At 38.0% G+C, this 15000-nt stretch overlaps 1 protein-coding gene and 1 long non-coding RNA gene across 3 annotated transcripts in view; both read left to right on the plus strand.

The window, feature by feature from the left end:
* The window catches only part of LOC115216786 (protein unc-13 homolog D), a 527921-nt gene that overhangs the window by 396812 nt on the left and 116109 nt on the right, over positions 1–15000 (plus strand). The gene's annotated exons all lie outside the window — the stretch shown is intronic.
* LOC118764134 overlaps positions 1–15000 on the plus strand; it is a 23210-nt gene that overhangs the window by 6695 nt on the left and 1515 nt on the right. The window contains exon 2 of the long non-coding RNA XR_004999923.1: positions 989–991. This is a non-coding gene — a long non-coding RNA (uncharacterized LOC118764134). The remainder of the gene's footprint in view (positions 1–988; positions 992–15000) is intronic.

The raw sequence follows: 15000 nt of genomic DNA on the forward strand, positions 1-15000 counted from the left end.
TAATAATTGATCTCTTCCTGGCCTTACATTTTAAAAATACATTTTCATTGCAGTTAACCAGAAGCTATTTCATATAACATATTTCATATTATTTTGCTCTTAGATGTCTCCATTTATCTTAGCGCTGCCATTAAGTATTAACAACAACAACAACAACAGCAGCAACAACAACAACAACAACAACAACAACAACAACAACAAAACAGCAATAGCAACAACTACAACACATGCTTTCAAAACCAACATAGCAAAACAAAAGCAGTATATTCTGCTATAGATGAAGGTTTTGGTTGTTTGAAGTCGAGGCGGTATAAGCTGTGTTTTTCATTTCAAATAGGTTGAATTACTTCTGTAAGATATAATGGCTTTTGTCTCACTGCTATCTGTGTGTTTTATTAGCAATAGGAAACTTTAATGTTCTGTTGTTGCCTGTTAGAAACAGTTTTCTTAATGGAGCAGAAAAACAATGAAGAAATTGGACTTAGGTGATGCCTACAGTTGTGTTGTCTTTCTGCAGTTTTCCAATGATTCCTAGTGCCACTAATATTATCAAAATATAACACAGCAATTAATATTGCAGATAAGACTTTATGCTTTATGTTTTTGTTGTTGTTTCATCCATATAACGGAATGTCTGTGATAGTTCCAGATATAAATTAAATTTGAGAAGAATGCTGACAGGGAATCAGAAGACTTGATGTGAGCTATCAGGAGTTCAATACAATGGTAATATTACTGTTTAGCCCCTGGGTCATCCCTAGATGAACAAACCTAGGTTCAAAGGCAGTTTAGCTCTGATCATCTTGTCTTTTCAGACATAGTTTTTCACAGAATACATTGTTAATTATGTACTTCCTTTTTATAAGATGGTATGTTGCTGATTTGAAGGAAATTTGGTTGCTGTTTCTAGCAATGGGTACTTAAAAATTTAAATGGCTTTCTAGACAGATGATGAGAAGCAACTCAATCAGTTATTTCTGTCCCTGAGGTTGTCATCATCATTATTTAATGCTCCCTTTTCTATGCTTGCAAGGGTCAAATGGAGTTTGTTGAGACAAATTTGTCTGTGGCCAGATGCCTTTCCTGTGATCAAGCCTTAAGTGTTTCAAACCATGGCTAGTCATGATTTTCATGGAAAACTAGAAAAGAACAACCTCACTTATATGATGTGGATGTTCATTCACAACCATTACATGATGTCTAGACACAGGTGTACACACACACAAACACATACACACACACACGTGTATCCATATATACATGCTCCCTCTCTCCATATATATATATATATTACAGAGATGTACTTGCATAGCAAGTGACCTGATCTGAGATCATGTGTTGCAAAAAAAAACAATTGCAGTGTGGAAGGACTTTATGAGTGATTTAAGAAACACACAAAAACCATTAAATTCACTTCAACATTTAGATTTAATTTGCCAAAATATTTTCGTCACTTTGAGACTGCAACCTGTTCCCTTTTGTCAGAGAACAGGTCGTGGTCTCAAAGCGTGAAAAATATTTTGGTAAATTAAATTCAAATGTTGAAGTGAATTTAATGGTTTTTGTGTGTTTCTTAAATGGCTTATAAACACCTTCCATGATGCATATATATATATATATATATATATATATATATATATACGGGATTAAATGCTAACTTTAATCTAATTCATTAGTGTGCTGAGCTATACCTTGTAATATATATATTCAATAATTAGGGAATGGAGTAGATAAAATCCAGTCTACATATGTTTCATGATTAGCAGACCCTCAGAAGTAGTAATTATTCAAAAGGAGGGGTAGACTGCAAGCTGTTCTTCAGGGTAAGGATACCTTGATTACATAAAGCTTACATTGAGGTTAGGAGATCCTGTGTTAATCTGTAGGGGAATTCATCAAAATGCCATATATATATATATATATTATATATATATATATATATATATATATACATACAGTAGAACCTCGGTTTACGAATGCCTCTAATCATGAATAAATCATGCTTTATATATATCTATATCTATCTATATATATTTAAAGCACAATTTATTTTTGATCAGAGTTGTTCGAGTACTACTGTATATATATATATACATATATATACTAGCAGTATAGCCCGGCGTTGCTCGAGTTTCTTTTTTAGTTGCGCTTAAAACGGCAAACTTTGACGTCGCGTTAACAAAGTTTTGACACAGGTTCAGTCTTTTTTGGAAAGTAAAAATTTTGCATTATATAGCTTGTTATTCTCTTTAAGTGAACATTTTTCTGGTTGAAATACATAAAAAAAAGGCGACATAGCAGTCAAAAAATCATAAAAATAGGGATCTTCATAGAAAAAAAAGCACCTTTTTGATGTAAATAGTTTTTGGCCTTAACATGGTCCGATTTGAAATTTTTCTTCTATGGAATAAAAAGCAATCCTTCTTCTATCCTACTTTCAATTTTGGTCGACTTGTGCCGCAGGGTCTCGGAGGAGATAGTGTTAGTTGAAGGCTACCAAACCTGCCACACACACACAGACAACTTCAGCTTTATATATATATATTTGTATATATATGACAAGCTTCTTTCAGTTTCCATCCAGCAAATCCATTCACAAGATTGTGGTCAGCCCAGCAGTAAAAGGCTTTTGACCAAGGCACTGCACTGTGGGACTGAACCAAAAATCACATGGTTGAAAAGCAAGCTTGTTATGCCTGCAAAGTAATCCAACAAGTGCTGAAAGTGGTTGTAATGAATGTGTAACAAACAGTTATTGGAAGGAATTAGTGGGAAATGTTCAGGAAGTCATCACTTGTGTTTGGAACCAAAGGTCTTTTTTCCATACATGTATAAAGACTGTATGAAGACATACATGAAGTGTGTATGAAACATATGAGTGATGCTACATGTTAGTGAGACGTGGTCACGAGTAGGTGTTAAATGTGAGAGATCTGTGGAGGCTGAAAAGAAATGTCGGATGTAAAATATTAATGTGAGATGAGAAGGCGATTATGTGTTAAAGATTCATTGAAATATAATGGTGGAGAGTGATACAACAGCAAATATCGGGGGATAACTCTGTAAAAGATATGAGTTGGTGGTGCTATGCAAGAGCAAATGTAGACATGATTAGAAGGGGAACATTAACAAAATACATTTAGACACTATTCAGGAGACTGAACACATAATACAGAACATACACAGAAGGCTGTACATAAGGCATGAGCTGGCAGAAATGTTAGCACACTGGGTGAAATGCTTAGCCGTATTTTGTCTGTCTTTACTTTCTGAGTTCAAATTCTGCTGACGTCGACTTTGCCTTTCATCCTTTCGGGGTCGATTAAATAAGTACCAGTTACGCACTGGGCTCAATATAATAAACTTAATCTGTTTGTTTGTCCTTGTTTGTCCCCTCTGTGTTTATCCCCTTGTGGGTAGTAAAGAAATAAGTATTTCATCTGTCTTTATGTTCTGAGTTCAAATTCCACTGAGGTCGACTTTGCCTTTCATCCTTTTGGGGTCGATAAATTAAGTACTAGTTACGCACTGGGGCCGATGTAATCGACTTAATCCCTTTGTCTGTCCTTGTTTGTTCCCTCTATGTTTAGCCCCTTGTGGGCAATAAAGAAATAAGAAGGCTGTACATATAGACCCTTCTACATACATACATACATAAATAGACAATGCTGTATATACACAAACTACAGGGTGTACATAAGCAGACCACTGTACATACACACATACAATACTGTACATTGAACTTACACAGATAATACTGCATATGTACACATTGATGTATGTATACACACACACACATATACACACATAATCTATATAGGTCACTGTTTGCAACTGTCCATAGATTACATTGTTCATATGCATACTACTGTACATATATACACTACTATATCTAGACAGGCTCACACAGGATGTTGACGACACACAGATGAGTGTACATACACAAGACTGCATACATAGAAAATTCTGTACATAATCACTCATAGAAGACTGTACATACACACAGAAGTGTATAGGTTTTTTGGCTAATGGAGGAAAAAAAGGGTTGATTTGCATGAAATATTACACTGATGGAAACACAAACAGCAATTTCTAATAAAAAGTCTTTTTTATCAAATGACGTTACGCAGTGCAAACTAGACAACATGCAACTTGAAAGAAATATTGTTTTCTGCCTTTCTTAACAGCAAAAATATCAATTATTTGGTCGACATTTTTTGCCAACAGACATGTTGACACACTTTTGATCAATATCTAATATTGGTACTCTGTATAATGAAGTTTGACCTTTTGTACTCCTCATATATGTCTTCAGTGAAGTGTGGTCTCTGAATGGGTGTTCTGAAAGTACTTGAAACAGCAAGAATTGTTGCCAACATACAAATGATTTTGTTCAAGACTGGTAATACATTGTGGATATAAACTTTGTAGACAGGTGCTGTTCGCTGCTAGTGAATTTTTGATGACTACATATTATGGTCTGTGACAAACCTTGTCAAGATTTCCTGTTCTGTCTTAAGAAGATCCAGGTCAACATCTTTATATAATGCTACAAGTTGATAGTACTTATATATGTTATCTGAAATATATTATCGTCATCGTTGTCATTGTCATCCTCCTTGTCATCACCATTGTCACCCCCGCACCACCACCACCTCCACTAACACCACCACCACCACCACCACCACTAAAACCACCACCAAAACCACCACCAAAGCCACCACCATCACCACCACAACCACCGCCGCCACAACCACCACCGCCGCCACCACCACCACCACCACCACCACCACCACCCACCACCACCACCACCACCACCACCACCTCCACCACCACCACCTCCACCATCACCACCACCACCAATACCACTTTTTAACATTCACTTTCTCATGTCTATCCTGGTCACATGAAATTTGTTGAGGCAGAATTTTTACAGCCTGATACTCTTTCTATCACCAACTCTCACCTGTTTTCAAGCAAGGTAATACCTCTCATGGTTAGACAAGTTTTTCATGGAAGACTTCAAATGAAACAACCCTGCTTGTATGACAATGATACTCATTTGCAATCATCACATGATGTCTAAACAAGGGTACATACAAACACATATGCCACACACGTACATACTTATACACATACTCTTTTAGTTGTTTCAGTCATTTGACTGTGGCCATGCTGGAGCACCACCTTTTAGTCGAGTAAATCAACCCCAGGACTTTTCTTGGTAAGCCTAGTACTTATTCTATCAGACTCTTTAGCTGAATCGCTAAGTTATGGGGATGTAAACACATCAGCATCGGTTGTTAAGCGATGTTGAGGGGACAAACACAAACACATAAGCACACACACACATATATATATACATATACATATATACAACAGGCTTCTTTCAGTTTCTGTCTACCAAATCCACTGACAAGGGTTTGGTCAGCACGAGGCTATAGTAGAAGACACTTTGTCCAAGGTGCCATGCAGTGGGACTGAACCCGGAACCATATGGTTGGTAAGCAAGCTACTTACCACACAGCCACTCCTGTGCCTATATACACATATATGTATTACACCCCCCCCACACACACACAACATTACAAGATTCTTTCAGTTTCCTTTAAATCCACTCACAAGGCTTTGGTCAGCGTGAGGCTATTGTAGTAGACATCTGCACAAGGTGCTGCACTGTGAGACTGAACTCAAGACTGCATGGTTAGTAAACCAGCTTCTTAACCACACAGCCTTGTCTGTGCCTAGGTGGATATGTGTTTAGCAGTCTTTGGCTGTTTCATCTCATGGCACTTCTGTTTCTGATTCATTAACCAGTAATTCCAATTGATAAGAAACATTTTTTTCTCCATAAAACTGTGTCTACATTTAACCCTTCAGCATTCGGATTACTCTGTCAAATGTAATGCTTTGTGCTGGTGATATATAAAAAGGCACCCATGCCAGTGGCACATGAAAGGCACACGTGCCAGACACATAAAAGTCAGCTAGTACATTCTGTAGAATGATTGATGTTAGGAAGGTCATCCAGCCATAGAAACCAAGTCAAAACAGGCTGGAGCCTGGTTTAGCTCTCTGACTTACCAGCTACAGTCAAGCCTTCTAACCCATGCCAGCATGTAAAATGGACTTTAAATGATAACGATGATTATGATGATGATGATGATGATGATGATGATGATGATGATGATGATGATGATGATGATGATGATAATGATGATGATGATGATGATTGTTTTGAATTAATCATGCATTATCTTGTAGCTTTAAGAATTTGATGATGTGATTGTACATTTTTAGAATGACATTGTAGCTAAGTTTAAAAAGTTGAATTTACATAAAATGTAAAATATTTAGGCCAGATATGGCTTGGTTTAAATGCTAGAGGGTTAAGGTGAACCATGTGTCATGGAGGATTTCTTTGGTAGTTTTCCCCCTAACATCTCAGAGTATTTCCAAATGCTTTCAAAGTTCACTTTATTTCTGTAGTCAGTGAGAATTTCCTTCATTACTGTAGCAGTTCTTGCTCTTATAACTGCAATCTTTCCCTGCAGCTATTTACAGGGGATGTTTGTATTTGACAATATTATTCTCATAGCACAACCAATCCAATTAAGAAGCCAAAACTGTAAATGGCATTCAATAATGCCCTGCTGTTTGTATTGTCTTAGGGTCTTGATCATTTGTTGAGCCAAGCTATACCTTTATGATATTATGTAATTGCTCTATTATAGCCTACACTTCTTCATTTCTCCAACCATTTTGTAACATTCTGAGATTTAAGTGTTTATATAATTTGTCCATCAAAGGCTGTGATGCTTTTAAAGCATGCATACTATTTGGGATTAGCTTGCAAAAAGTTGTAGAGGATCTAGATAATTCCCTAGAACATTGGGGGAGTGGTTCAGTATTGATTTTAGAGGTGCCTATAACAATGTATATTGATGTCAAATGAAGGTAAACCTTTAACTCATGTTGCAAAACCTCTATGAACACAATTTCTTATTTCTTTACTGCTCACAAGGGGCTACACACAGAGGGGACAAACAAGGACAGACAAATGGATTAAGTCGATTATATCGACCCTGGTGCTTAACTGGTACTTATTTAATCGACCCCGAAAGGATGAAAGGCAAAGTCGACCTCGGTGGAATTTGACCTCAGAATGTAGTGGCAGCATGGACACAGTCAAATGACTGAAACAAGTAAAAGGGTTAAGTAGTAAAAGAGTAATAGCTGAGGTCTGATGCTTATGTAGATCTATGTGACTTTCAGTTCTTCTAAGAGCAAAGAATATCCTTGGACTGAAGATGTAGAAGTTTTAAAATGCTACCATGGTTACAATCAGAAACTTCACCTGCACTATTGCAGTTCCCTGCACATCTTTGTTGAACTGTGAACAACAGAGTTTCAATCAAATTTTCACAAACTCCCAGTTCTATGCTAATTACAGCTTGTTTACAGTATTTAGTTGACATGACACCAATGTTTTGTGCTTCAGTTGACCGTTTTTTCCCTGGATCCTAGTTTACTGATGACAAGCACTTTTGCATCAGCCTCCTGGCTTCCCAGACCCCAGTCGAACCGTGCAACCCATGCTAGCATAGAAAGAATACATTAAATGATGCTGCTGCTGCTGATGATGATGATTGTGAGCTGGCTTGTTATATTTTCCAATTTTAAAATATAGAAGTGTAAGTGTAATTGTGCAGTAAGAAGTTTGCTTTCCAACCACATGGTTCTGGGTTCAGTCCCACTGTGTGGCACCTTGAGAAGGTGTCCTGTGCGATAACTTTGGGCTGACCAAAGCCTTGGAAGCAGATTTGGCAGATCGAAACTGAAAGAAAGTCATTGTATATACATATATATGTGTCAGTGTGTGTTTTTGTGGTTTGTGTCTGTGTTTATTCTTCACCACTGCATCACAACTGATGTTGGTGTGTTTATGTCCTCATAGATTAGTGATTTAGCAAAAGGGACCAATAGAATAAATACCAGGTTTAAAAAAAAAAAAAAAGCAGTAGGGGCAATTCACTTGACCCCCAAAAATCTTCATGGTGGTGCTCCAGTATGGTCACAGTCTAATGATTGAAACAAATAAAAGATAAATAGGTGCAGGCAAGGCTGTGTGGTAAGAAGCTTGCTTACCAACCACATGGTTCCGGGTTCAGTCCCACTGTGTGGCACTGTGGGTAAGTGTTTTCTACTATAGCCTTGGGCCGACCAAAGCCTTGTGAGTGGATTTGGTAGACAGAAACTGAAAGAAGCTCGTCGTGTATATATATATATATATATATATATATAATATGTATATGTTTGTGTGGCTGTACTTGTCCTCCCAACATCGCTTGACGACCAATACTGGTGTGTTTACGTCGCTGTAACTTAGCGGTTCGGCAAAAGAGACTGATAGAATAAGTACTAGGCTTACAAAGAATAAGTCCTGGGGTTGATTTGCTCGACTAAAGACAATGCTCCAGCATGGTTGCTGTCAAATTACTGAAACGAATAAAAGAATAAAATAAAATACTGTATGAACACAAACCTTAACACTTGTCAATGTCATAGAACAGTCAAGGATGAAGTGTAAAATGTTCTCTCATTGAGTTTCTCATACTGGACCACATCTTGCTGAATATTTTTAGCTTATATTGTGACAAAATTGACTGAATTTAAACCATTGTTTGTGATTATGTTCTTTGCAGGCTGTGGAACCAGTCATATCCTTGGGCCACATTCATTTCATCTTCTTTTTTAGATTCAGAAGAGCCAATTTCTATAGACACTCAAGGGTATTTTTGTGATATTCTTATCATCAACGTTAACAAAGCTGTTCACATTGATGGTTTGGGAAGAATGTTTTGGCTATAGATATATCAATTATCATTCCTATCTTCATCTGACAAATTTGGCAGTTAATGTTTTCAAAAAAAAAACGTACTCAGATAAAAGTCACTGTCTGAGCAGCATAAATGGCCCTAACATGTTTTTCTTTGAAAACCAGAGTCTATTTGCTGCCATATTCTGCACATTGATGCATAGACAATAAAACTGTTTGCATGCTTTATCATGATGAGATTTAGTATGTTCAATTTGGATTTGGTGTTTGACAAGAACATAACATGCAATGGGAAGAATAACATTTCTATAAATAAATTTCAAAGTGAGAGTGTTCAGCTTTCCATTTCTGAAAGCCATACAAACAATGTTACATCAAAGACTAAATATAAAAAGATTGAAAAACTTCAGGATTTCCCATGAATAAAAATAAGAGTGTAACAAGGGAGTTAACTTGCAGAAATATGTGCATTGGGTTAATTTCTCTAATCTTGAAAAGAATTAATTTAGATAAATTTAAGGAGGTTGTTAAGCATGAATTTTTGTTGATTATTAGCCAGAATTAATTTGACTTCATTATTAACCTTGTTAATTTGATAATCTTTTTTATTTTTCTGTCTGATTTTTTATCATTTTAATTTCCTTTTTTTTTTCTGAAATTTTCCTATCTTTTTGCTTGAAAACTAAAGAAGGCATTTTCACCCTTCCTTCCTTGATTTGTATGTCCATGTATGCAGAAACTCATGTACAACCAACTGTACATACAGAAACTACTGTACATGTACAATCCGCAAAAAACAATCATCATCATCATAATAATAATAATCATCATCATCATCAACAAAATAAAACAAATGGGTACACACATTTCCATATACACTCAAAAGACTATATACACACTGACTACAACACATATAGAATACTGTACATAAAATACTACACACAGACTACAGATGCATATAGAAGACTGCATGCACACACACAAGACTGTACAACTATACACATACAGATGTGTAGACACACAAAATAATGTGTATGTGTGTGTGTATATAAGACTGTTCATATAGTAAACTGTACACACACAGACTTTTGTACTCTCACAAAAGTGTGTACATACTTCACATACACTGAAGAGTGTACATATATAGAAAACAGTACCTACATACAAAACTGTATATAGTCTAAATATACAGAGAAGACGGTACTCATATTTGGAGCTTTTGGAAACCATTTTTTTTCATGCTCAGAATTGTTGACATATGGCATAAAGTGCTTGCAACATTTGTTTGCTGCACACTACAATGTCCAAAAATTCCATGCTTACTGAAATTCATGAAACTTACTCCTGGCATACTCACACATCACTTTCCTTTTTATGACTCTTCACTTCTCTGTCTTCACGTGTATTACATATGTGCTTTTGATTACCACTGCTGTCTTTCTTTACTTGACTCATTACTCCTTTCTATTCCCTCTTTTACCCTTATCAGATATGTTCTAGTGTACACGCAAGTGAGACCATAACCTTGTGGCCTATGCCAGGGGTGTAACCAGTCCATTTATGTGTACCTTTCCTTCATTGGACACTAAACTCTGCTTGCGAAGACCTGTTGACGCAAGTGAAATCGAATTGAAATTCGATGACTGGCATCCATGCTAGTGGAGCGCTAAGAGTACCACACGAGCGTGATCATTACCAGAGCAACAACCTGGCCTCCGTGTCGGTGGCACGTAAAAAGCACCATTCAAGCATGATCGTTACCTGTGTTGCCTTACTGGCACTTGTGCTGGTGGTACATGAAAAAACATTTGAGTGAGGTCATTGCCAGTGCTACTGGACTGGCTCCTGTGCAGGTGGCACATAAAAAACACCATTTGAGCGTGACCGTTGCCAGTACTGCCTGACTGGTCCTCGTGCCGGTGGCATGTAAAAGCACCCACTACACTCTCAGAGTGGTTGGTGATAGGAAGGGCATCCAGCTGTTGAAACTCTGCCAGATCAAGACTGGAGTCTGGTGCTGCCATCTGGTTTACCAGTCCTCAGTCAAATCGTCCAACCCATGCTAGCATGGAAAGTGGACATTAAATGGTGATGATGATGATGATGATGAGCTCCTTATTATCATACAGATTAATGTACACCAGTGGTTTTCAAGCAAGGTCCATATGACACTTGGAGGTTCATATAAAACTTTCAGGGGACCATGCGAGCAAGATAGCAAATTGGGAATTGGCAGTAGTATTCTAAGTGTTCGACTGACTGAAACCATGATCGTGGACAATACCAGAGCCACTGACTGGCAACCATGCCGGTGGCATGTAAAACACACCATTCATGCATTGGACCTCATGGAGGCAGTGATGTCAAGCTGAGTGAAATCGTAGTCATGGCTGATGTTAGTGTCTCATAACTGGCCTGTTAAAAGTGCCCTTCAATCATTGTGCTTGTGAAGACCTGTTGAACTGAATTAAATTGTAGTTGTGGATGATGCCAGTGCCATCTGACTGGCACCCATACTGGTGGCATGTAAAAAGCCCCATTTGAGCATTGGGCCTCATGGATGCAGTGACAGGTGACCAAGATCCTTGGCAATATACCTATTTCTTTACTACCCACAAGGGCCTAAACACAGAGAGGACAAACAAGGACAGACAAACGGATTAAGTCGATTATATCGACCCCAGTGCATAACTGGTACTTATTTAATCGACCCCGAAAGGATGAAAGGCAAAGTCGACCTCAGCGGAATTTGAACTCAGAACGTAGAGGCTGACGAAATACCACTAAGCATTTCGTCCGGCATGCTAACGTTTCTGCCAGCTCGTCGCCTTAGCAATATACCATGCTTGCATTGACCTATCAAGTTAAGTGAGATCATAGTTGTGGCCGGAGTTAGGTCAATGGCACACAAAAAGCACCCACTACACTCTTGGAGCGTTTGGTGTTAGGAAGGGCATCAAGTTGTAGAAACCTTGCCAAATCAGATTGGAACCTGGTGCAGCCCTCAAGCTTATCAGTTCTCAAACTGTCCAACCCATGCCAGCATGGAAAGCGGACGTTAAACGATGATGATGATGATGATGATGATGATGAGATGATGATGATGATGATGATGATGATGATGATGATGATGATAACGATGATGATGATGGTGATGATGATGATGATGATGAATGAAAAAAAATTTTGTTTCAGATGAATTTATTGCAAGAAACAGTTAGGTTTCTTTCTCCAACGTTTTACATAGTTCAACCTACACAAGTGAATATGTGAAAAACAAAATAGGAATTTCGAAAGAAATATCTATAAAAACTACTTTTTAAACATCGAATGCCGATGGGGGTCCACCAGAATAAAATAGTAATCAATTGGGGTTCATAGATAAAATATGGTTGAGAATTACTGATGTATACATACGGACTACTGCATATACACGGTTGACTGTACATACAGATTACATAAAAGACTGTACATATTAGACTACTGTACACACATACACATGACGTACTGTATACACACAGAAAAGACTGTTAATATACAATGTTTAGTGTGTGAGTATAATAGTAATTTACATTGTAGACTGTACAAACACAAGACTACTGCTTATGCACAAAAGGCTGAACATATTGTCTCTTCCTCCTCCTTTGGGCACGGACATGGCTGTGAGGGTTGCTTCCCAACCACATGGTCCTGGGTTCAGTCCCACTGTGTGACACCTTGGCCAAATGTCTTCTGCTATTGCCTCAGGCTGACCAAAGCCTTGTGAGTGAATTTAGTAAATAGAAACTAATAAAATCCTGTCATATTCATATATACATGTGTAATACACTTATATATATATATATATATATATATATATATATACACTTACATACACACACACACACATACATATATATATGTATGCGTGTGTATGTGTCTTTGTATCTGTGTTTGTACTGTGTTTGTACCCCACCACCACTTGTGAACCAGTGCTGGTGTGTTTATGTCCCCTGTAACTTAATTAGCAGTTTAGCAAAAGGCTCTGATATATTAAGTACCAGCCTTAACAAAAATAAGTACTGGGGTTGATTGGTTCAACTAAAAATTCTTCAAGGTGGTGCCCCAGCATGGCCACAGTCTCATGACTGAAACAAGTAAAAAGATAAACAGTAAACAATCCAGAGGACCTCAGTCTCCTTGTTTGCACACTACTTCTGCTTCCTCCTCTTGCATCCAGTTTTTGTCTCATCATATTTGTGCTCCATCATTAAACACACTAACATTTTACATCTTGTAGAGTAGGTACACTTTATACCTTAAATAAAAAATAAATGTTCCTTCTCGAGCCATGTCAAGCTCATAAGGGCCAGTTTCCCAGTTTCAGTAGTGTAGAAATTCCCCACCTGGACAGGACGCTGGTCCGTCACAGGATTACTCACTTTGCCAGATTAGTAGACTGGAGCAACATGAAATGAAGTATTTTGCTCAAGAACACAACACATTGCCCGGTCCAGGAATCGAAACCACAACCTTACAATCATAAGTTCAACACCCTAACCACTAAGCCACGTGCATCCACTACTTTATACCTTACCAGCCATTATACACACTTTGTATTCAGTGCTGGTGTTTCACTGCCCTGCAGTATTACACTTTGCACACAAGCATCATATATTCTGCCTTTCACTTGGAGAAAGAATCCCTTTATTCTCAGCTTCTTAACCCTTTAGCATTTAAACTGGCCATATAAGGCCCAAATATTCTGTGTTTTATGCTAAAACTAACTAGTTCAGGCCTCTCACACCTACCTTGCAATGTCTTTCTGAAAATAAACAATCATATCATCGAAATATCAATACTTGAAGATAATACAGGATTAATTTTATAAATCATCGTCATTTCATTGTTCAATGTCTGCTTTCCATGTTGGCATGGGTTGAATGGTTTGACCAGGGTGAACTAAGGGGTTGCACCAGGCCCCAATCTGATTTGGCACTGTTTTTACAGTTGGATACCCTTCCTAATGCCAACCAATCCAAGAGTGTAATGGGTGCTTTTACATGCCACTGGCATGAGTGTCTGTTGCATAACACCAGTATCTGCTGCAACTATGATTTTACTTGGCTTGAAGGGTCTTCTATTCAAGCACAGCATATTGCTGAGAATAAATAAATATTAAATTTGACAGAGTAATCTGAATACTAAGACTTAAACTGTTTCTATTCCATCCTCATCCCAGCTACTGTTGGAGTACTCACCTCCGCTGCTAATTAAGTCACTTAAGTACTATCATCTAAGAGGGATCCTTTATAGTGTCTGATAAAAATTTATTCTACTGGAGTGGCTGTGTGGTAAGTAGCTTGCTTACCAACCACATAGTTCCAGGTTCAGTTTCACTGCATGGCAACTTGGGAAAGTGTCTTTTACTATAGCCTTTGGCCGATCTATGCCTTGTGAGTGGATTTGGTAGATGGTATGGTTGCCAGTCGGATGGTACTGGCATCGTTCATGACTATGATTTCACTCAATTGAACACAAAGAATATATATTTGTATGTGTGTGTTTATGTCTTTGTTTGTCCTCCCCTCCCCACCATTGCTTGACAGCTGATGTTGGTGTGTTTACATTCCCGTAACTTGGCAGTTCGGCAAAAGAGACTGACGGAATAAGTACTAGGCTTACAAGAATAAGTCCTGGGGTCAATTTGCTCGACTAAAAGGTGGCGTTCCAGCATGGCCGTAGTCAAATGACTGAAACAAGTAAAAGAGTAAAAGGTGCTTTTACTGCTTGTTATTCCTGTACATCTATCACATAAAACCACTTCTGTCTCTGTTGTCTTGCCTGTAGCACTGTACGTGCACTAAAACCTAAAGATGATACGACACAGACACACACACATGCAGAATAATGTACAACGACGTGGAGCTGGCAGAAATGTTAGCAAGCCGGTAGAAATGATTAGCCGTATTTCTTCTGCCGTTACGTTCTGAGTTCAAATTCCACCGAGGTTGACTTTACTTTTCATCCTTTCGGAGTCGATTAAATAAGTACCACTTATGCACTTGGGTCGATATAATCGGCTTAATCCCTTTGTCTGTCCTTGTTTGTCCCCTCTGTGTTTAGCCCCTTGTGGGTAATAAAGAAATAAGAATAATGTACAACCACAGACTACTGCTTGG

Source organism: Octopus sinensis, linkage group LG1 (assembly GCF_006345805.1).
Source record: "Octopus sinensis linkage group LG1, ASM634580v1, whole genome shotgun sequence".
NCBI lineage: Eukaryota > Metazoa > Mollusca > Cephalopoda > Octopoda > Octopodidae > Octopus > Octopus sinensis.